General features: G+C 34.4%; 1 pseudogene; it reads right to left on the bottom strand.

Moving 5' to 3' along the window:
* Positions 1 to 12650: 12650 nt before the first annotated feature.
* On the bottom strand, positions 12651 to 17407 carry LOC131057595 (probable cellulose synthase A catalytic subunit 6 [UDP-forming]; annotated as a pseudogene).
* Positions 17408 to 24469: the final 7062 nt, after the last annotated feature.

Genomic DNA, 24469 nt, shown 5'->3' with positions numbered 1-24469 from the left:
CCAAGTAGTGGGAGTCGTAGCTGATTTATGACTAATCTTGGATGAGCATTGGAGTGTAATGAAGAGGGTATTTAGGTGGCACTTCTAATTATTTAGATTATGTTATCATGGCTACTCTATAGTAGATGGATATTCAATTTTTATTCATAGATTTGTGGATTTAAATTGGGTTGGAGATGTCAACAACAAATATCCATTAGTGGATACATTTACATTATGTTTGGTGTTGCAATCTATTAGATGAGTAAGCAATAGATTATGGTTGCTTTGTCCACTACAAATGTAGTGTACAAGACAACAATTCATGCTTGTAAGAAATGCATCAAGCTCAAGAGATTATATTTAGATGTTATACTACATGCATGAGCCATTACAATTTATTGTTATAGTTAGATTGTCATATATCTAGAAAAAAATAAATTTCCATCTGAAGATGAAGTATATTGATGTCCAATATTATTTTATTTAGGATATAGTAGAGGGTGAAATGATGACGCTAAAAAACAAACATGTTACAAAATGTTGCAAATGCACTGACAAAGTCAATGAGCACAAATAAATTAAGTGGTAGTAGATGAGTCTACATGCCTCTTATCTCTTAACAATTATGCTATAGTTTGATATGCCTTTTGCTCTTGCAAGGTGTTTAAAAAGTGGAAGAATGTTAGGAAATGTGTCTCAACTTTGCTTCTAATTTTAAAATTATAAAAGCATAATTTTTGAGACATAAAATTAAAATAAAATAAAATTTGGGCCATAGAGATGTTTTTAATAGTTAGAAATAAAAAATAGGCTTAATCAAGTTCCTACATCAAATGTTATGACTTACAAAAGTTTGCATAGAAAATATAAAAATGTGTTGAACACATAAAAGTGCTACAAGGGGGAGTTAGACTTGATGACCAATTTATGATGAGTTTTGGCATCATATGAAATTTTTGGTTGGAGATAATTGAACCAAAATGAAATGCTCAATTTAGTGATCAGATTATAATGCAGTTATAATAAGTGGAAATAATATGCTAATTTTAGTTTTGGAAATAATATGCCAATTTTGGTTATTATTGGTAGAAAGAATAGGTGTTGTATTTAAGCTAAGGATCTAGGTGCCAGTTTGCTCATTCTTTTAGCTTATGGTTTTCTAATTATTATTTCATAGTATTTGTATACACTTAAAAATGGTCTGAAGATAATTAATTAAATAAACAATTATTTAATTAATCTCCCTCCCCAATTTAATTGAATTCACTAAGCAATTTGATTAAATTTCCCTTTTCATCTACTTATTAATAAATCTAAGGATTTATTAAATAGGTTCATTTCATTTCAACCCTTTGATTAATTAATTCAAATTAATTAATTCCCTCCATCAAAATCATTTCTTCTAAATCCCTAATTAATTAAAACAAATCAATTATGAGTTGTCGAGATTAATTATCCTTTTCCTATTATTTGAATTTCTAAATTCAAATTCTTCTAACTTCTACCACTCCTAAACCTAACCCATTCTACCTACCACCATGTCCCCTTTCATCCAACATCTTCTAGAACCTTGTGACACTTGTCACGAAGTGTTCCCTTTCATCTAACTCCTTCTAGAAGCCTCTTGACACTTGTCACCATAGAGATGACAGATATTCCCTTTAAACCAACCCCCTTTGCCATCCTCCTCCAATTTAACCATTGATATCTTTAGATCAATCTTGACCATTGATTCATGCCACCTCACCCCTAGCCTTGGAAAATCCTATAAATAGACCTCATTTTGGAGCTCAAAGGGTCCAAATTTCATATCATTCTTGCATATCATTTGCTTCATATCATTCTCATCTTATGCATTGTTACTATAGACATCTAGCGTCTAGCTTATCATTTTTAGCAATGTTATCATGCTTAATCTTAGCTTAATTGAATCTTAATCTTAGTTCATTTTCTAGATCAATGATGAACTCATATAGCTTAATCATGCTATTCTTGCTAGATCATGCATTTTTATCATTCAAATCCTCCATCTAAGTGTAGTCAAGTCACTGGAGTATGCATAATCAGATCTGAGAGCATTTTTCATACTCGCATTTATTAGGAGGCAATAAGTCGATTAGCTCTGGTTTTGTCTTTCATTGTTTCAATTTACTAACCATTGCTTGTAATGATTTATTGAGTGCATTGTGGTTGCAGATACAGGTACACTTCACAGAGCACGACAATTTTATGTATTGTATTTCTTATATATTAGGTGTTTGGGATGGAAATTGTGTGAAAATGTTGAAGATTTCTTGTTGCTATTTCTGGATTTGATTATGTTTGTTCAACTCTTTGAATTTATCCAAATATTTAGTTGGTAACACTCCTATGAGCTTTCTATGCAAATGTATTGTATTGCAATTGTGTTTACTAAATAATACATGGAATTGTTTTGGAATATGATTTTTTTTTTCAGAATTTTTTTTTTCCACATCCACTTAAATTATGCTATGTTACTTACATTTTATTTATCTTATGCTATATTACTTATTTTATATCTATATGTATTTTTTGTTAGTCCCTTCCTATATAGACATGATACTAATGCTTTCATTTGCATTGCTTTTTTTAAATACTTCTGTCTAGAAATTTGTGCATAATAGAATACATTAGTTTACGTTAAAGTTTGAACTTTTAACATTTTTTAAATCTAATTTCTCTTATTTTTTGATTGGTCCATCACATTTTGGCTGGTTTTTTAGATTTTTCTATTTGTAAATATGAAATAAATTTTTTTGAACCAACCAAAATCAAACAAATAAAGTTAAAACTAATGTTTTGCTAAAATTTTTATACTAACATTTTTTTGAAACCTAATATTTTGTTGCGGTAATTCTTTTATGCTGGCATTTTTTCGAAAACTTCCGAACAACTAATTGAGGGTTTATTTTGGAACACTCCCGAACAGGTAATTGAGGGGTATTTTTCAGAACATTATTTTTAAGGCTGAAAATATTACTCTTTAAAGTAAAACTTGGACCAAATTTTTTTATTATGTTAATAAATGTGAATGAAGGGTGTTTCTTGTTTTTTATTCCACCTAAATTTTACATACATATTTTAAAAAAAAGTTTTGAAAAAAAAAATGCTTTTCTTATATCTTTTACAGACATATTATTAAAATATTTTTATGTGTAATTAAATAAAATTAAAATTAGTAATTAAATAGTAATAATGGATATGTTTTAATAAAGAAGGATTTTACAAAATATTCGGTATAAATTTGACAATCATTAAATATAAAATTAATAATTAGATAAAGTATTTAATTATTGTTAAAATGTATAAATATTTAAATCGTTTCTTTTACACCATTGAAATGGAATGATTGCACATCATAAATACATAAAATGGTTATTCACTAAACAATGTAAATAAAATAAAATAATTTTAAAATAATTCTATTTGAAGTAAGGCTTAATTGTCAAGCAAATAAATATTGTTATTATCATATATATAAAATAATTTTTAAATAATTATATTTTAAGAATGAATTAATTGTCAAGTAAATAGATATTTTTATTATCCTATAATATAAACAACTCTTAAAATAATTTTACAAATAAATTGGGTTTAATTACAACTAATATTAGGGTTAGTGTTATGGTTATAATTCTACAATAAAACATCATCCACTAGGAGATTATGGTTAAATTAGGGTCCATTTTAAGTTAGGGTACAATTAGACAAAAAATTAAATAATTATAAATATATACAAAATAATAAAATATATTATGAATATATATAAAATAATATATTATATTAGAATATAATATAATTTAATATTTAATTCTAATTATATAATATACTAAAATTAATTTTAACTCCAATAATATAATAAAAAATAATGATTTTATAAGTACAATACATGTATAATCAATTAATGATATAACAATAATATAATATTATAACTTAATAAAATTAATATAATAATTATATTATTAATAATGTAAATAATAATATGTTACTTTTTTAATATTAGAAATCGAGAGTCCAAAAAGTAAGAGAGTTTATACAAAGCTAAAGATCGGGGGGTAGGGTCTCACTTGCCATCCTGAGTATCCAGAGATAGGGATATATACAATTATCTCATTATCCAAAAGAAGGGGTCATAGCAGAGTAAATCGCTATTGGAGAACCTCATCTTGGTCTTCCAGCCACATGGTCCATCCTTGTTCTCCTTCCATCCAAGCCACCTTCTTTCTTCCTAGGATCTGGGAGCACATATCTATCCTGTTAAAGGGAGGAGGCCTGCTGTCCTGTAGATCTTTTATCAGCTTCTTCATTGCTTATCAAAGGAAGTCTGGTTTTCTGCAAGCCTAGCCCATTTGTACCCGTCTTGCATCTTGTAAACGAACATGGTTGCACTGCCATCCTTCAGGAACCGCAGTAGTTTGTTCCTCTTGAGGTTCATCAAGAAGCAAACCTGCACAACAATTTTGTAATGCGTGAGTTTTAAAAAAAACTTAGTACGTTCCCTTGTAATACCTTGGAACTTCTCCTCATTTCTAAGTTTCCAAATAAACCAGAGAATGTAAGAAGAGAGAATTTGCCAAACTAGATTAGAATCCTTACTTAGTCCATGAATAAAACCAGTAACTATATCAAGAGTATAGACAAATTTAATAATAGAGATTCCAAATAGAAGCCAAATTTCTCTAGCAAAGGGGCAGTCAAAGAAGATGTGACGTGCAGTCTCAAGTTTTTTGCAAACAGAACATCGGTCATATGTAGCTGATTTATTCCTAATAGGTAATCTGTCCAAAATCAGTTGCCATCTGAAACATTTGACCCTAGGGGGAATGGGGGATCGCCAGAGCTTCTCAAAAGTTTTTTGCCAGTTGTGCGGTGAAAGGTTAGCATACCACAGAGTGTTGACATGTTCGAACACCGAGGTATCACTATTAAGTAGTGAATAGATAGCTTTAGCTTTGATCTTAGGGAGGGGGGAGTCATCCTTCCATAGAAATGTAAGATACCTATGGGCGTCCACTTGGATGTTTTTAGGAAGATTAAATGGAGCACATGCATTTTTAATCATGTTGTAGGTCTTCTTATGTGAAGCGGGGAGATCATATTTGGTGCTAAGAGCCTCCCAGCTGATAAGGTTATCATATTCCAGAATGTCCATAATGTATTTAATTCCTTTATTATGCCAGTGCTTAGCAGAGCAACCTTGGGTTAGAGCAAGGGGTTTGGAGTTATGATGTAGATTCCACTAGATTGACCTTTCCCCGTGGATGGTATTATCATAGTTGATGCTAGAGTTGTTAATGAGACCACGCACATGCTCCCAGGCTTTCCAGATGGATTTAAACATCCAAGTGCCTTGGATAGACATAGGAAAACCACCTACAATTAAGTCATTGAATGGAGGGCTTTCCAAGTTTTGGCAGATTTGGGAACACCGTTTTGTATGTTGTTCCTGATGAGGATTTTCTAGGGTTCCTATCCTTCCAGTGAGTGAAATATCCACTTGGCTGCAAGGGAGATGCCTTGCAGCCTAAGATCCTTGAGGCCCATCCCACCAAGTTTTTAATCCAAGTGGCACCAGGTCCACTTGACTGCGTGTGTTTTCCTTTTACCCTTCCCATCAGACCATAGGAACCGTCTGATAGCCTTTTGGATTTCAAAGACTTGGTAGTTGTTGAACATCCACACCGAGGAGTAGTATATACTATATGAAGATAGGATTTTTTGGCAGACCTGAATTCTGCCAGCAAGGGAGAGGACCCTATTGTCCCACTTGTTGAGTTTACTGTCTATTTTCCCCTTGACCCAGCCCCACATGTCTTTAAGAGAGGGAGAAATAGAGAAGGGGATACCAAGATAACAGACTAGCTTATTAGGTCCTCCCCACGCATAGCCAAACTGGTGAAGCCAGTCTAGAGGATTATCTTTCCATCCAAGTAGAATGGATTTGGTGCTAGATATCCAGGCTCCAGATGCTCTATCGAAAATGTCAGGTTTCTGTTTAAGGGAGTTAATGTTGTGCCTTGAGAGCTTCAGGAAGAGCGAGGTATCATCAACAAACTGAATGTTGATCAGTTCAGAGTCGTCCAACATAGTAATGCCTTGGACACGGGGGGATAGGGTGTCATCTCTAAGGAGATAATATAGGGCATCAGAGGCAATGACAAATAGGGCAGGGGCAAGGGGCAGCCCTGCCTAATTGATCTAGACAGGGGAATAGGCTAGGAGAGGGTCCCATTGACTTTAACCAGGGTGGATGCATCCTTGAGGAGGATTCGAACATAATCACAAAATCCGCTAGGAAAGCCAAAGGCTGAGAGCATCATGAGGATGAAGTCCCATTCCACCCTATCATATGCTTTCTCAAAGTCGACAAGGAACATGGCGGCATCTTGGTTTGAGGATCTGGCCCATTCCATGGATTCCCAATTTGTTACAAGATTCTCCAAGATGTATCTGCCTTTAATGAAGCCTGTTTGGGTGGGGCAGATGAATTTGGGGAGGATCTGCTCAAGGCGAGAGGCTAAGGCTTTGGCTAGGATTTTGTAGGACACATTGAGAAGAGTGATTGGCCTCCAATTCTTAATTAGGGCTTTGTCCCTTTCTTTTGGGACAAGCTTAATAATACCCCTATTTATGAACTCCCCCAAGGTGACAGTGGCAAGGGATTCATTATAGATGTCATAGAGGTCGTTGGAGATCCAGTCAATGTTGGTTTTGTAGAATTCAGCAAGAAGTCCATCAGGGCCTGGGGCCTTACCATCCTTGAGAGCCTTGATTTCTTGCACAGATATCTTAACTTTGCGAAGGCTGGCTTCATTCTCAGATATTCTATTGGGAATGATATTCCTACATTTGGTATGAGCATCTGTCGAGGCTTCATTATCCTTAGAGGTAAACAGAGTCTTGTAGAACAGTTCAAAGGCTTCTTTGATGTCATTGATATCCAGGAGTTCCTTATCATCTATGGTTATTCTATCTATTCTTTCCCTTGTCTATTTTTGCTTAAGTAGATTAAAGAAAATTTTGGAGCCCTTATCACCAAATTGAAGCCAGTGGTTGTGGGCTTTGATGAAAGCACCTTTGATTTTGACCTACTGGTGTTTCCTGAGGATATTTCTAGCCTCAGAGACCTGTTTGGCCAAGGAAGGGGAGGAAGGCTACAGTTGAATTTGATGTTCTAGGGAGTGAAGTCGAAGAGTAAGAGTTTTTTCTATGAATCTAAAGTCCTTGGCTTTTTTCTGACCAATGGTTTGGAGAAGGTTCTGCCAGGAGGAGATGTTCCTCTGCCATCTGAGAGTGTGGGATTGGGGGAGATGTGGTTGCAAATTGAAGAGTCTAATTCGCTTGATGGCATTTAGGACATCCTCATCTTGCAACAAGGAGGTGTTAAGTATGAATTTCTTATTGCGAGGGTGACCTGGGGTGATGGAGTTTCTGATGTTAATAGTGGCTAAAATGGGGAAGTGGTCAGACAGGGTCGTCAGTAAGACTGCAACCGCATTTCCAAACTGGTTGGGGGAAAACGAGAAAAAAACCTTATTAGCATAGAACCTATCTAACCTGGAGTAGATCCTATTAGTGTTTTGTTGAAAGTTACACCAGGTGTGCCAAAGGTTAGGGGAATCAGGTTTGGTGTCTTCCAAGGGGTCGAATAGTTGCAGATGTTGTTTAAATCTGTCCCAGTGAGGTTTTTCAGAGTTTTTCCATTCAAAAGGAAGTCCCCCAACCTTATCAACTTGAGATTAAGTCATATTAAAATCCCCCACAATGACCCAGGGAATATTTGGGAGGAGTGTTAGCCAGTTTCAGAGGGATATTCTTTCCTTGTAATCATTAGATGCATAAATGGAGCATATGCCAAAGCAAGAGCCTTTAACATCTAAGGTAGCCCAAGCTACTCTATTGCAGGGGGAGGTTCCTTTATCCTTGAGGTACACAGCCCATTTAGGGGAAATAAGAAGACCAACTCCTCCTTTCCCTCTCGGGTGGTTGGTACAGACTTTGATTGCATCTCGCCATATGAAGTCAAACGTAGGGTTGAGGGAGAAGCCAACAGATTTAAGTTCTTTTAACATTAGGAAGTCTAAGTTTTTATAAAAGTCTAGAAATCTTTTAATAACATATTTTCTGTTAGGCGACTCAAGGCCTTGAATGTTTCATGATATGTATTTCATCAAAGTGGAGGATTTGAGGGGGGCTGATAGGGAGACCGTTGATCTCCAGATTTATTCTTGTTTTTGGAGCCCATAGGCCTACCTTTCTCTTTAATTAGGGAGTACCCTTTCATAAGGTCCTCATCATCTTCACTAGTTTTGGGGGGCTCAGTTCTAGGATCTGCAATTCCACCTATGTCGGACCCAGTCAACTGGGAGCTTGGAAAGCCAGGGAGCATAGTGCTAGATCTAATTTCATCTAGACCCTTATTGGCATATATAACTTCAATGATATGATTATCCTCTAGTTCTTTGAGTGTGGCTGTGGCCAAGGGAATGATGGTGTTAGTGTTAGAATTAAGTCCTACAGGTGAGCTCGAATGAATGGGGGTTCCAGATCTGAGGATCATTGCATGGTTAATACTACCGCTAGCACCATCATCACCACGATTGGGGTTTTCCAAATTTTTAACCATTTTCCTAACCACAGAAATGCCAGGGGATTGACCAGGGTCCTGAGGTTTATGAGCAGAGGCCAATTGGTTGGTGGAGGAGCGGCTAAGATTTAGGGCATTAAGGGGGGTAACTTTACGTCTTCGTTTACTCGAGGTAACAAGTTGAAAACAATCAGAGGGCGATTCTACAAGATCTTGAGAAGGGATGGAAACAGGGATGAGAAGTTCAAGGGCCAAAGGAGCGTGGTTGGGCTTATTAGGAGCGGGCGTGGCATCTACAGACATCTTGTTAGCAGAGTGGGGAAGGGGAGACTGTAGACCATTAACATTTTTAGGGTTAACAGTAGCTTCCATTTTTTGCTTCCTACGACTAATAATTGGACAATTTTTACGGATATGCCCTTCTTTCTTGTAGAGAAAACATGCATTCAATCCTCCAAGCATTTCAATTGGGCAGACAAATGTGTCTCCATCAATATCTAGGTTTAAAGCTAGTGGGATGTCAATTCCAGGCTTAATTGAGACAAGCATTCTTGCGTCAGGTTGGGAACCAACCGAGCAATTTCATCTATCCAGATCATTTTGCCAAATGGTTCCATTAATTGGGGAAGGAAGTGCCACAAAAAAGGGGGGACATCTTTGAGGATGACCCATCTGGGAGAGGATAATGCAAGGACATCCTCATTAACTGCCTCTAGAGACCAGGCTAGGGCTTGAAAAGAGGTATTCCCTATTGTCCAGTACTGGCGTTTAAGTGCTGCCAATTGGGCTTCATGCGAGTTAAAGAAAATGAGAAAAAGGCCTCTCTGTATTTGTCTACAGAATGTAATTTTAAGCCCTAATTTGAGATTCCATAGATTGTGAAACCAGTCGTCTACAAATTTCCTAGGTGGACATTTTTGAGCATCCACACAGGCGAAAAAAATAGCAGTGTCACATAGCCTTCATTTTTCCAAAGCAATCTCATTTATCATTTTTGAGTTTGGTGAAACACGGAAGGGGTCCGAGGTATTGCAAGGGGACATACCTGCCTTACTAGGTCCTTCGTTTGTAGGAGCCTTAATGAAGTGCGCTAACAAGCGGACTCCATCTACAGGCGGGGCGACGGTCTCGGCGAAGGACTTTTTTAGGGTTGGAATGGTTTGCAGGGTGGGTTTAGGGTTAGTGTTATTAACACCATCTGACTCGGGCTCCATTGGAAGCCAGGGTTAGGGCATGCGGGGTGGGCAGATGGGTGGAGTTATCTGTAATAAATGCATAGCAGAGAAAATAAAAAAAACAAGAAAACAAGTAGATGGGCGAGACAGGAGGTGCAAATCGAGTGGAGGAGATAAACCCCTCCATGAAGATGCTGAAGTACTCCCGCGTGCATGCCACGATCCAACTTCCTTCTTTAGGGTGCGGTCGGAAGCATCGAAAATCCGCATAGCAGAGCCATCTCCATCGTTAAGCAAATTCGCAAGTTTGTAGAGCAGAGCCGCAATCGATCATGTCATGATATTTTCAATTTTAATCGATCAGAGCCACAATCAATCATGTCAGAGCAGAGCCGCAAATTCACAAGTTTGCAGAGCAGAGCCGCCTAAATTTTGATAAAATCCTCCCCATCATAATATGTTACTTAGAATTATAATATTAAAATATTAAAATTAATAATATAATAGCATAATTAAAAAATAAAATAATACTAATATCAATAGTCATATGTAAATATAATAATAAATATATAAAATTAAAATAATAATATAATTTAACAATATAATGATAATAATACACTAATATCATTATAGTATTTATTCTTAATAAACCTTAACCTTAAACTAAAATTATTTCATAAAATCATTAATAACACTAATTGTATATATAATATATACAATTTTTTACAATGTTGACAAGTCTCACTTTGCTTCTTGATTTGCACAATACTGTTGGTTTTTGTAAGACTTGGCTTGGTTGTCTCTTGTCTATCTAGAGTTAAGATTTTTTCCATCATACAAAGTTTTTATGTCAACTGTTATTGCTTTATTTTTCATTTGGGATTTGGATTTTGCATTTACTTTTGTTTGTTTTATCTTTTATTGTTTTGTTGTAACAATACTACTAATTTTTGTAAGGCTTGGTTGTCCCTAGTCTTTCTGGTGTTTTCACTTTCTACATCATATGAAGTTTTTATGTTAATTCCTATTGTTTAATTTTTATTCTGGATTTGGATTTTGCATTTGCTTTTGTTTGTTTTCTTTGTTATGGTTTCTTTGTACTTTGGTTTCCATTTGCCATAATTTCCTTGATTTTGGAATAGATATTTAAACAACAATCCAAAGTTGATTTGACTTTACATTTTGCACTTTGATTTTTTATTTGATGCTAATCTTTAGGCTACCTCGATTGTCTTGCAAAACATGTAATATACACACCAAGATTGTAGTTTGATTTGATGTCCTTGTTTTTTAAATTTTATATCAAAATAAATAGGGTTCTACAATTGAAGAGAAATAGAGAAGCTCTATAAAATTCATTCTATCTATTGGCTATCTATCACTGAACAAAAGAAAAATCTCAACAACAAGCAACAAATATTGCTTTAAGCTATCCTTGCCCAATTTTGTTGTTCTTCAATGACATGATGATTTATTTCATATCTAATACCATATGTAAGATGCCAAAAGTGAATGTTGGATTTCTCAATGATGTTTATTCAAAAATATTTTGACCTGGCAACGTGATTACTAGAAACATCAGATGGCTCATTGAGTCAAGAAGCAAAACATGAAATGAAGAGAACTCTATTTTGTTTTTAGTGTATCAGATTCTAAAACTTTACCTAACTTTATGCCTTTGTTTCTTGCTCGCTGCAATGCATTTATAGTGATACCGATGATATTATTGGGGAAAATAACATAGACTTTGAGCTTCCATTATCTTTTTTAGCTAAGGTAGCTAACTCTGAAAATACATGTAGAGATGCCAAAATTGAAATTGATATGGAAGACGAAGACTACAAGTTCATTCTTGAGAACATTATCTAGGATGGTATATCCTATGGATGCAAGTGAAGCATTTATCAGGTATGAAGAAGTAGAAGATGGACAAATGTATCAATCTTTGGGTGTTACTATCTTTCAGCATAGACCTAGAACATAATAAAATAGAAATTATCATAAAAATAGACAAAAAGAATGTGCAGAACATAATGATGTCAGTCTACTAAAATCATAAGTGTTATGACAGTACAAACAGTGTGACACTACTTTTTTTTGAGTGTCTCTTAATACAAATCATGCTTTACATTTTTTCTTTTATTTTATAAAAGCTCCATGATGCAATAATTGACAAGCTTACAATGCTATTCACATACACAAATCTAGCACATGATTTCATCACATATTTTTAATAACTAGTGCCTATTAAGGATAGCATGGACACAAATGATGACTTCTCATGATTTATCTTTTAAACTTGTTATCTATGTTAGTTATATGCTTAATAAGTCCTACCTTTCTTAATACTCCATCCTCTCGTGAATTAGCTTGAGGTCAACATGTTCTGTTGCAATAACTTAATGTACTTCCTAATTCTATATATGTGATACTATAATAACTTTTTAGACACAATCTCATCACCTTACCTCTTGTTACAACATAAAGACCTAAAAAACTATTGCAAAACCATATAACATGAGTTGCTAAGCTCCTTATGAAATCTAAACATGAAACAATTCTTTATTCTCACAAAAAACAATCTCACCAATTCTTAGCAAATGGCAGGAACTCTATTCCTAGCTGTATCACAGCTCTTGTTTCTATAATTATCAAATAGATTAAAAGTTGCATAATCCTCCCCTTAAAATTTTAGTCTAGAAAGCATTTTCATGTTCTCTGCTTTGTTTACATTAATTATATGTTGATTACTTCAATTAATAATTCAAAAAATCTACGTTGAGACGAAGGAGTAAGAGATTTTACAAAATACAAGGAATTTTCATAGGCGTTGTAATAAAGATCTTTCTATTTTACATTTTGTATGAAGGCAAAGGGACTACAAATTAAAGTTTGGAATTTCCTTCGTGATGGATCCTCATCCACGAAATCAAGAGCAAAGTCAAGAACATCAAAGACCACAATAGAACTAGAGTAGGAATTCGATTCTGCGTTCCTATAAGACCTCTTACAAAGGAAAATAATGGCACCATTATCCATAACTCAAAACACAATTTTTGAAGCAACGAATTCCACTCTCTCTTTACATTGTTAAGGGCTGCAGTAATTCCATCTATAATTGCTAAAATGTTCACTATCAACAGTGTAGTAGGAAGGATAAGCAGATTTGTAGAGTTAAATTCAAATAGTCTTTATGAATCCTCGGCTTTGTCTGATTTCAAAGAAACTTTTCCATGGGCCCTGGTAGTAGTAATCTCTATGTCTGCGTATACCTTCAGCAGAGCTTGAAATATTGCAAAAAGATGGGAAGAAATGCCTCCAATAACCCAAAGCTGTTGGGTTGTCCACCATTCTTCAATTTCCACACTACCCCATTCCAGTTCCAGTAGAAGACTGCTCACTGTAGACACAAGGACAGCTGTGACCCACATGATTCCAATGTTGTCTAGCTGCAGGAAGCAATAAGAATTTTTCAGCGACTTCGAGTTTCATTTTAACTGGGGAGATTCAACTGAATGGGGCATTTATGAATTGACTTACAGGAGGAATTATAATTTTTCCTGTGAGCAAGCAGATTGCAGGAAGAAAGGAGTAGATGATGAGAGGAATGGAGTTGAGGGGATATACAACTATGTTAATATAGGCAATTCTTTGTAGCCACTTGAGTCGATTGGATCCCAATCCATTCCACAGTGGGCAGTGTTTGCTTAGAAGAATTTCCATTGAACCAAATGCACAGTGGAGTAGCTGCCTCACAGTGTCTGTTAAAATCATAGCACCGTTTCCTTTGAATGCTGGCCTGAAATCATCAGTCAGGATTATCTTAAGCAACATAAACAGCCCTCCAATTTTTTTTTTGGTCATATTTGTTCTATGTTAAACTCACCTGCAAGGAATGCAGTATATGGACGCCAACCACGGGCGTGCATTTTCATTCCTGTGAGAATAGGGTCTGTGACAGAACCGTAGATCCAACCTATCTGGAATATACAGTGAAATTAGATTCATACAAGGATTATAGTTATAGATAAGACTATTTTTTGTTATTAAAAAAGCTTACCTCCTTTCCCCATTCAGTGTTCTCTTCGAATGAATAGCTGATGCTACTAAGCACCTTGTTGATAAGCGAGGAGGGGCCTGTGATCAATTCATCCAATAAGCCTTCCAAGCTTCCTAGATGGCCCAACAGGTGTGCTAGTTCAGATTTGTAGTGATCAGAACATGAAAAAGGAAACATTTCATGAATTGTATGATTAACCTGCAAGGAAAAATACAACTGTAAAAACAAAATCACATAACATTCAGATTTATGTGGAAAACCTGGTAAAATTTACTTCAAAAAAATTATGGGCAAAATATCTTTCGTATAGATTCTTAGGAATAACAGAGTTACAAGAATCTCAAAATTATATATCAAAACATGACTTCGAGGATTATAAAACAACTGAGTTGCAGAGTCCTAATTGAAGGCAACTTACTAACTATAGTAAGTATGACTCGCACAACTACATGTAAAACACATGTCGAAATTACTATTTATAGTAAGTCCCAAAAACTTTTTTGCGCCTCCAGGCACTTGCGGCGCACAATCCATAATGACTCAACCACTCCTAGATGATATCCAAGATGACTCAATCACTGCTAGAAGAAATCAATTTGAACTTCACATTCCAATATAACCCATGTTTAAAGTAATGAGAAAACTGCAAGTGTGGATTCCGTATAGTAATTACTTTCAATATCAGATGGTGGCCGGAATGTTTCAGGGCTGATTTGTGGGTTTTGATTATCTCCTCTGCTCTTCAGAAATTTGAAGCATGTCAGCCATGATTGAGAGCACTTTTGGACGACTAGGGAAGGGGCATAGCCATAGAAAGCTTGTCTCCTGATAACACATGCATTGCCCATGCAGATTGGCCCTTGAATAGCATCTAAGCATTTCATCGTTATCTGTATCAAAACAAGAAAACTAGTCAAAGTTTGTATACATATAGAATCTCAATTGCTTAAGAAGTGTGAGGTGATTACACTATAGAAGAGTGTGTTGTGGGAGACATTGGCATATTGATGGGGTTGATGAATGGGATGGAATCTGAGAGGGAACTGTACGTAGCACACATTTTGGCCAAGCTGGGGGTCCATCAAAAAGCACATTGCCTCCCGAATGACTTTGCTGTTGTTTATGTAGTGAGTGCAATCCATATTGAGAATGTAGGGAGAATTCGTCAGCACTTGTGAAATTCGAATCTACAAGGCAAAAGCTTTTGAAATTGTTATTATTACGTCATGAAACTAGATGGAGATTGAAAAGGTTTGAAATTGGAGAAATTGTTTTCTTTCTAATTGTTATTACCAGAGCGTTCATGGCGCTGGGTTTGTAATAGGTATGAAAACCAGGTCTTTTCTCACGCGAGATGTAAACGAGAAGTGGGAGATTTTTTCCCTTCGCGTCTTGAGCTCCCGTGGGTCCCAAAAATACCTGGTCGACACAAACATAACTCTTTAGTAGCTATACTATAGAAATCATTCGATTATTATTTTTCCTGAACTCTCAATCAATTATTTGAATTTTATACTGTTTACTATCTGAGGTATAATAATATTTTTATAATTAATAAAAAAATAATTTTCTATATATTAAAAACTTATGAAATTAAAGAATTTTTGTATTGTTTCTTTTAACAGTATCTGTGTGTTGTTTGATTGCTATTGGAATTTAGAAAGTCAAAGACAATTTCATTGTTAAAGTAGTGACATTTTCCCACCACCTATCATATTAGATTAATGTTATTTGTTTGTATGTTGATGGAGCCATTTCAATAATTTTCATTTATGGAGCTGTTCAACATTTCTTGGCATGTCATTTTCTACATTAACTATTTTTAATGTATTTTTGATATGTATGTAAAGAATATTGTTTACAATGAGCTTAGTCTAATAATAGAATATTACTATTTTGCATAAATTGTTAAATTAGCTTGTAGTCTTAAAGTGAGACATACCTTCATGCTTCAATCTGATTATGAATATAAAGCTTGATCATAACATAAAGATTAGGAAAATTATGTATATAGATTAGGAGATTGACATGAAGGATCACAAGGTCAAAACACAAAATATTAAAAAGACCTTTCATAATATACATTCGTAGAAATAACACCAAGTCCTAATTTTAGAGTTATAGATTAATTATAAGTTTATACAAGATGTGTGAACACAAATAGTTAGAAAATAATTTTGGATTAGATGTTAGCGCATGCCACAAATGCTTAACCTAATAACACTTAAGAATATAGAATATTAAGGATATATCATTCAATATACACTTAATTTCATCAATGCTTATCATTTGCTAAGAAGAGAGTACAATTAAATCACATTTCAATTTTAAAGACGATAAATGAATCAAATATATCATCATCATATAGATAATTTATATGTTTGTAAATGCTCTCATTAAATTGATCTACTCAAAATAAAAAAAAATAAAGATGTACATTCTATTATATTGTTCCTACACATCTCGAATCAATCCTAACTGTCGAAAGGAGAAGCTTGGGTATTCAAATTCTAAACTCTATGGAGTTGAGCTTAATTGATTAAAACTTTCTGTTTTTACCGTGGAGATCGAAATTTAATTAAAAAAAAAATCTACAGAGGAATTTAAGTTTAACAAAATATTGGTAACCAATATGAATTAAAAAAACCAGCTAAGAAGAAATCACCTGAATTATAGCAGGATGATCTCGAGGATTGTTTCCAGGCCAAGGCTTTCCGTCGTGCATGATCCACCCATCATCTGGAACCATTCGGGCTCTCGCAACCAATCTATCTATTCGAACTTTGTATTCTTCATATTCTTTCTGCATTCATTCCATCACGTACGCTATCAGTCCTCGCTCTCATCTTACAAAAAAAATTGAAAAAACTGCTCAACCTTACTCACTTTCATTTCCCGGCGTTTTTTCACAAAACCCGGTTTCAATTTCTCTTTGAGATAATCAATCTTTTGGGAAAAATAGACTTCAGGAGCTCTGGGTTCGACATTGAACTCCTTACAGAAAGGAACCCACTGTCTTGCGAATTCCGCCGTCTCAGACAAACAATCGAACGTAAGCATGGACGATCCGTCATCCGAAACATAGCAGGAAACTTTTTCCGCCGGATAATCCACAGCAAGCACAGACAGAATAGCATTTGCCGTCATCAATGGCGGCTCTCTCTGTGGATCCTCCGTACCCACAAAAATATCGACCCCCGCAAGCCCGCAAAAATCTTCATCCTCTTTCTCGTACCTTAAATCCAACAGACATGAGTGCTCTTCAAAAAGAGAATTTAATAATCTCCTAGGCACAAAATTTTAATTGTTAGTCATTTACCTGCTCGATAATCTATTGAGGTGTGCTTGGCGATTAATGGGAGACCACTTTAGCAATTGGTCCAGAATCCATGACATTGCAAACCAGATTTCGCATATGACAGAAACTAACCAGAGGCCATAAGCATCCTTCATAGGCTTTGTTAAGCGCAAATGGAAGAAAAAACCCAGAGCTATAAACCGCACCATTGTTAAAACTCTGTACGGATTCATTTTACTTCTATCAATGGGTATTTTGGACGAGAGGGGCTGCCCGGATTCCATGGTGCTCACTGAACTGGAGGTGGCCATGTGTTCAGGCGCGTATATTAAGAAAACTCAAATCTATACATGGTCTGGTATTTAATTTTCTCATTCTTTATAGTTATGAAGAAATCTCAAATCTATAGATCATTGATTCCATTTACAGAGACAGGGGATACTCACTTGTCTGTTTTTCGTTGTCGTTTTAGTGATAAATTTGTATTCTTGTAAAACTTCAGTTAGTGTCTACCGACTTTTCCATATTGGTTTTTAAATAACCAGTCAGAGTAGTATGGGAGTACGCGTGATGACCAAGGAAAAGATGGTCCGGCCTTCAACTGGTATTGGTTCTCACTTGAATGGAATAATTACATATTTTCCTTTCAAACATCTATGCTTGAATAGAATAATTGCATATTTACCTTTTAATAATTGCATATTTTCTTTCAAAGATGTATGCTTGAATAGAATAATTGCATATTTTCCTTTCAAAGATCTATGCTTAATAGAATATCCTCCATATTTTCCTTTCAAAGATCTATTGGCGGCTTTTTTAATTGGTTTGTCCAATATAAAAAATGTCTAGACAAAATCATAATACAAAATATTGTTTTATATCATTTAAACATAACTATCATTTAATTTCACAAATAAGTACAAATGCATATAAAAGAATTTTCAAAAGGTATATAAGTATTAATATTATATTTTTCGTTTTGGTAATGTTTAATCAATTAAATTTTAGTTTTAATCTATTTGACTTTTTAAATTCGATAAAATATAACATGTCATATTTGAATGAAAATACCTGAAAATATTATTAATTTAAATTTTATTAATATTGAATTATTATTATCGTAATCACCAAGATAAAGGAAAATTTCACACCTAAGATTAAGAAAAATATTAATCTTTTTTAGAAAGTCATCACATAAGTAATAATAAGTGTCTACTATTGTTTATGTGTAGAGACTCTCTCGACTTTATTTAAACAAATTTATAATGTTGATAAACGAGAGTGAATAATATCTAATTATTAAATAACATGTTAAGTAATTATTTAAAATAGAATGAGTTTATCTAGGTACACAAGAATAATAATAGTCAATTTAGACTATTATGTTTATTACGAGACATCAAATTCTTAATCGATCCTAGCTCTTTTGAAAGAGGTTCCCCAACTTGATCTATGGAATGGTAGGTGAGTGGCCCTACAGTGGTGTCATTGGTAATGCACCAACAACACCCTTAGGTAGTGCATTGGTGGCTAACTAGCCAAGGCAACAATGTAGTTGAAAGCTAGATCCAATAGGATATTGAAACTAGTTAAATGTTTTAAATTTTTAAATTTTAAAAAAATGGAGGAGGGGGGTCGAAAACAAGACTCAACCCCCATTTAAGTGCATTTAAATTTTTGAATTAAATTCAAAATTTAAAAAGGTTTTAAACATGACAATTTTAATTTTTAATTTTTTTGTTTGGCAGGAAGTTTCTACGGATGCGGGTGGCTGACAGGGGTCATACCTTGCATCATCTTTGATGGCGACATGGTTCTAGGGGTTGGTATGGAGTTTGTGGACTCTGTCCCGCCAAATAAATTCAGTTGTTTTTTTTCTAATTTAAAAAATTGTAGGATACTTTAAAAGGCTATGAATTTTATTATGTTTTATTTTCTTTGCAACATTTGTCCTTCGTTGAGCTATATGATTTTACAACTAGGGTTGGGGGCAATTTTCTTTTTTTTTTAACATTTTCAAAAATAGGTCAAATTTTATATCATTTTCATTTCTCAACCATCTCAGATCCTATGGTGAGGTCTACTTTGTTTCCTAGGAGGGTATTTGTGAAACTTCCTCCACAAATCCCTCATTTGAAAACACATCCAAGAAAACCTTTTGTCTCAACATTTTCCAAAACCCAAATCTGTAATAAATTCGTTAAATCAACAAACTATTGAAACTTTAAGATCTATAATATAACAACTTGCAAACATTTTCTATACCTTGTGTTGTTTCAAAACCTTCTTGCATAGACATGGCTCCAATATTTCACTGGACCCACTCAAGCTAAGGTTATGACTCAAAAAATTGGGACCTAACACCTCCCACAACCATGAAAATCTAATACCGCTTGTTAGGAAATAATGCATTTAAAACCTAGGTCATTTAATCTATTTCTTACATAGTCACATGAGACATTAATACACATACAAGCTTACATAATTTAACTACAAGGAATAGATCAAACATACATGCCACAAGATAACACAATATATACCCTAGGAAAATCCTCAAGAGGGAAAATCCCAACCTTAAAAAAATCCATATTGTAGAGTTGAAAATTGCATATCTTTGAAATTTCACCTACATTTTTTATATCCATTTTAGTGTCCATTCCATTAGAATTTTACTAGGCTCGTTTTAGCCTTTGCATAGGCCTTTTTCCTTCTAAAGATGCTTAAGGTCCCTTTCAACACCTACCTTGTTGTGCTAGGTTTTCATTAATCATATATTTTTCTTGTTTTTTATCATTTTTCAGTGTGTTTTTTCTAGACACTAGCACCTAATGTGGATGTATGCATGTCACACTAGTGTCCCATGATATGTCATCCTTTAAAGGTCATTTTTGAACATTTTGGTATGTGTCACTTGCCCAAGTCAACAATATTTGCTTAAAATGACTTGTAATAGCTCATTCGACCCCTTGTTCCCCTCCTTTTCTTTATTTTTAAACATATATTTCATTTTCAAAAAATATCTTGGATCTCTTTAAAAATCTCTCTTAGATTTTTTCTTGCAAACTCTCTCTCAAGCTTGTATAACTCTCTACAACTTGCTACAATAGTCTCTCATAGTAATGTTAATAACTCTCTTGGCTTCCTCAAGCCTCTCTAGTAATATCTCTCTTGTATCTTTGAGAATCTTTGGATTCATCACATCCCTTGTCTATCAAATTATTTATCATTGTGTTTATTTGTCTTTTGATCTATCTATCTATCTAGCTGCTATGTAGTTGTCTAGAAGCACCAAAATAGGGACTTGACCAAGGCAAGTCCTCAAACAACACCACAAATTTTTACTCTTCTATGCATGTGCAGGTTTATTAGAGACATTCAAACACATGGAGGTTTGATTGTATCTATTTATTTAATTTTTGTTTACCTCTATTATCTTGTATTTGTTTTTGTGTTTCTTATTTTTGGGCTTTGTAGGTTAGTTAAAATGCAAAGTTGAGTCTTTGCTACTTTTCAAGTATTTTTTGTCATGGTCCGTATGAGACTACAATGCAGTTCATATAAATTGTAACCCTTAACAATTTCACACTCCATTTGGGTGCCTACTTTAGTGTGCTCTCCCCTAGATCATTCTAAGCCTATTTGGTTCATATCCTACCCTATATCTTAACTATTAATCTCACAACTTAACTATCATCAAATACTTAAACTAGGACTAGATTCAACATCACAAACCTTGGCACTCATGACACCCTTTAGAAGTCATATTTTGGCGGGAATAGGGTGCCAAACACAAGAGTCCTACCAAAATTCCTTGAAATAACAATAATTGTTAATGGCGGCCTTCACAATTTTAATCATGGTCTCAATTTTGGTACTTACTCATTTTATGTGAGCCTAAAATTAAAAATACCTTGTGAACCCTATATAAAGCACATCTTCTATCATTTGTAAAGTCTAAGATACAATTTTAAGCGACCTTATGATCAAGAAAGCGTTCAAATTTGAGTATTCAACATATGCTGCAACAAGCTACAATACTATACATCCAAGTATGATTTCATGTTTGTGATTTATATTTGATTACCATGTTATTCCATCAACACTTGAGTGAATTATTTAAATAGAATTAGATCACCATAATAGCTATCTTAAGGTATAAACATTTCGAATCATTGTTTTAATTATTGTTTAGCCTATGTCCTTCTAAGGTCAAGCTCTCCTTTTCATCCATCATTGGTGTTGTACAGATGGGAACACTAACATGATGTTTAACTTAGGCAAGCCCATATATATCACAACCATTTTCCCCCTTTTTCATGCATTCAGGTTTAGATCCAACTATAGAGAGTGCTACAGGTATGCAAAGAAAACACTGATAAGTAATCTTAGATTTCAAATAGGTAGAAACACCTAGATTAGGACACCCAACACGTTTTGGTTGAATTTCATGGAGAAATATCTATAGGACCCTCTGATCGAGAATATGGAACCTTTTGTTGACTACAAGCATCTCAGACTAGGCACCCAACATACTAGTATGGCATTTTAAGCTTTAGATTGTAGCTACATGTTTGTTTCTACATCATCTTTCTAGAATTGTGTTATTGTGATGGTTTCCAATTTTTGTAATTTACTGTTAGTGTTGAAAATGTCCATTTTCCTATCATTTAACCAAGATCGTAAACACACACCTCCCAAACTCAAATTTACTGCAACAAAAGAAGTCATAAACCAAGTGTTCAAGTCTCTTATTAGGCTTGTAGATGAACGTATTTATTTTTCCAATGATATGCTATGGATTTTTGAGATCGTAGTTCGAATCCATAGGCCTAGAATCTCATTTTCATACACATCGCCATCATAGATAGACATGATAGGGACCCATGACCCCAAAATTAAATGATATGATTATTGGTTAGTCTTATAATTAAAATACACCATCTTAAGTAGAATGTAGGTTCATTGGTAATATGAGAAATCATCAACTTCAATACACCTCAATCTATGAGTCTTTGAATTGAATGTGGTTCTATAGAAAATCCCTTCTTAAGATCCATATAATAGGGTAATATTAGATATTGGTGTAAGTTTCAAATACTTGGCACATGAATCAACAAGTTAGTATCATAGCGACAAGGCCAAGGTTACGAGAACCTTTGTTAGAAAACATCTTGGTACATCTCCCTAGGAAGATCTTCACCATAAAATCGAAATCACTTCAAAATAATTAGATTCAACAATCTTGTCACTTTACCAAAGTCTTCAGGTTTACCGATTTCAATCTCAATCTATTATCACAATTATCAATCAAACACACTAGCAGTTTGAGAATTACGTTTTACAAAGATAAAAAGAGGACTGAATCCTCAGCACATGACCTCTTTTTTCAAATTCCCAACATGATCATTCCATCTTATGGGCAATTTGTTGCGAGGATTCTTTAGATTTGAGATCTGTCTGTAATGAAGGATCGAATAGATGCTTTCGTCTTCATGGAAAATATAAATGTCTGACGTCGTTTGTTTCCTGATCTTATGAAAGCAAATATTGAGTTGATGTGATCGCCCACGACACCAAAATAACTCACCTGTTGACGTTTTCCAAAGTTTGACGTCATCTATCTCTGTACTGAATAGGAAAATCATTTTAGACAAAGATTGACATATATCGAACAACTGAATTCGGTGGGTTTTGGCTGTAAAGTGACAAGAGCAGTAGTAATCAGACAGTGGACGTATTGTAAACGTAGTTATTAATACAGGTCAGCAGAATAGCTGTAACATGAACATAGTTAGAATAGTAGGTGTGACTGTTTTAGTGGGGAGAGGACCTCAGTTAAAGCACAATCTACGGGCTTCTGTTTACTTAAAGCTCTAACATGCATTGCATCTTAATGAAGATATCAAATAGTTATGAGCAGTGTATCTTATCGGTGATTTGATATATTGGGTTCTATCAACCTCAAATTTGAAAAGACGTGGCTCAACTATCTTCTCATATTTGCCATAGACGATCCCATGTTCTTCATGGAGTCCAAGGATTCCAATATTTTGGTCCAGCGATAGGTTGGACGACTACAGAACATACAAAATGTATTCTCTTTTGCCTGCAAGTTGTCTCTATGTTCTTCATGGTGTTTAGGAAAAGAAAACATAGAGAATAATCATGTGCTCAATCTAGCATGGATTGTTGTGCTTGAAGTAATGACTATACTGTAAGATAACATTCAATGGTAGTTTATAAAAGAGGTGTGTGTTTTGTTGTTTTTCAAGCTAGGGAATGATGCATAGGTGTTTTATATTACACATATGCACCCCCCACCAAAAAAAAAAAAGATTGTTGAAGAAATCACAACGTCTAAAAGGGTAAACCAACAAACTAAAGAGATAAAATAAAGTTGTTAAATAATGTTCAAGGTATATTGCTAGAGGGTAGAGAGGGGTTATAATCATGATATTGCTATCAGGATTCAACTGTGTAGTTTTTGAGTCAAACTCATTGACCCATGTTTCATGAGCAGTGGTTCGTGCAAGAATCCATCTCTCATTAGAATGAATGGAACACTTAGCACTCATCGCATCTAGGTGATGCTTATAGAGGTGAAGCATTGGGCCTTCCCGGGATATCACACATCATAGTACTACTGCAACTCAAGGATGCTTAACCATGGAGTTTCCTCCAAAGTTAAGCCCACTTAGCTTGCAACCCCATTTGCAAATTAGTAATCATCAAGATTTTTTCATGCATCAAGAGGCTACCGATTAGTAATCATTCTCTTTTCAACAATTTTTTCGTTTTTACCGTTTTTAACAATTTTTATTTTTTAGTCATTTGAGGTTTCTTCCATGTTACATCGTGTTTTCAGGATAGGAATAACAAGGAGTAAGGAACACTTTTTGAAGATGGTTTTTTTAGAGGCCATTTTTATGTGTCAATTAGGGATTATTATAAAAAATAGTAAAAAATTAAAAACAAGGAATCTTAAAATATTCATATGATAACACTGACAAGACATTCTTTATACACATTATAGAACCTTAATATATAACATTAGAGTTGAATTGAGATTTCAAATGAGAGCCACAAATTAATTAGAAAATTTCTTTGTTTTTGATTAAGATAAGATGGGTTTTTGCAAGGCCCAAAAAATTGAACAAAAAAAAAAGGTTACCAAAGGGGTAACCATATAAACATAACAAAATAAACTAAGAGACTAAACAAACACCTCAAAGTAGCCTTGAAGAAACCAGAAACCAACAACAACCAAATCAAGAGGAACTAATCTAGAAGCAACAAAACAACCTTGGCAAATCAATTCAAATCTAAGTTGGGACCCAGCTTCACCC

Source organism: Cryptomeria japonica, chromosome 7 (assembly GCF_030272615.1).
Source record: "Cryptomeria japonica chromosome 7, Sugi_1.0, whole genome shotgun sequence".
Lineage (NCBI taxonomy): Eukaryota > Viridiplantae > Streptophyta > Pinopsida > Cupressales > Cupressaceae > Cryptomeria > Cryptomeria japonica.
Note: the sequence above shows the minus strand (reverse complement) of the source record. Positions and strands in the feature narration are given on the sequence as shown.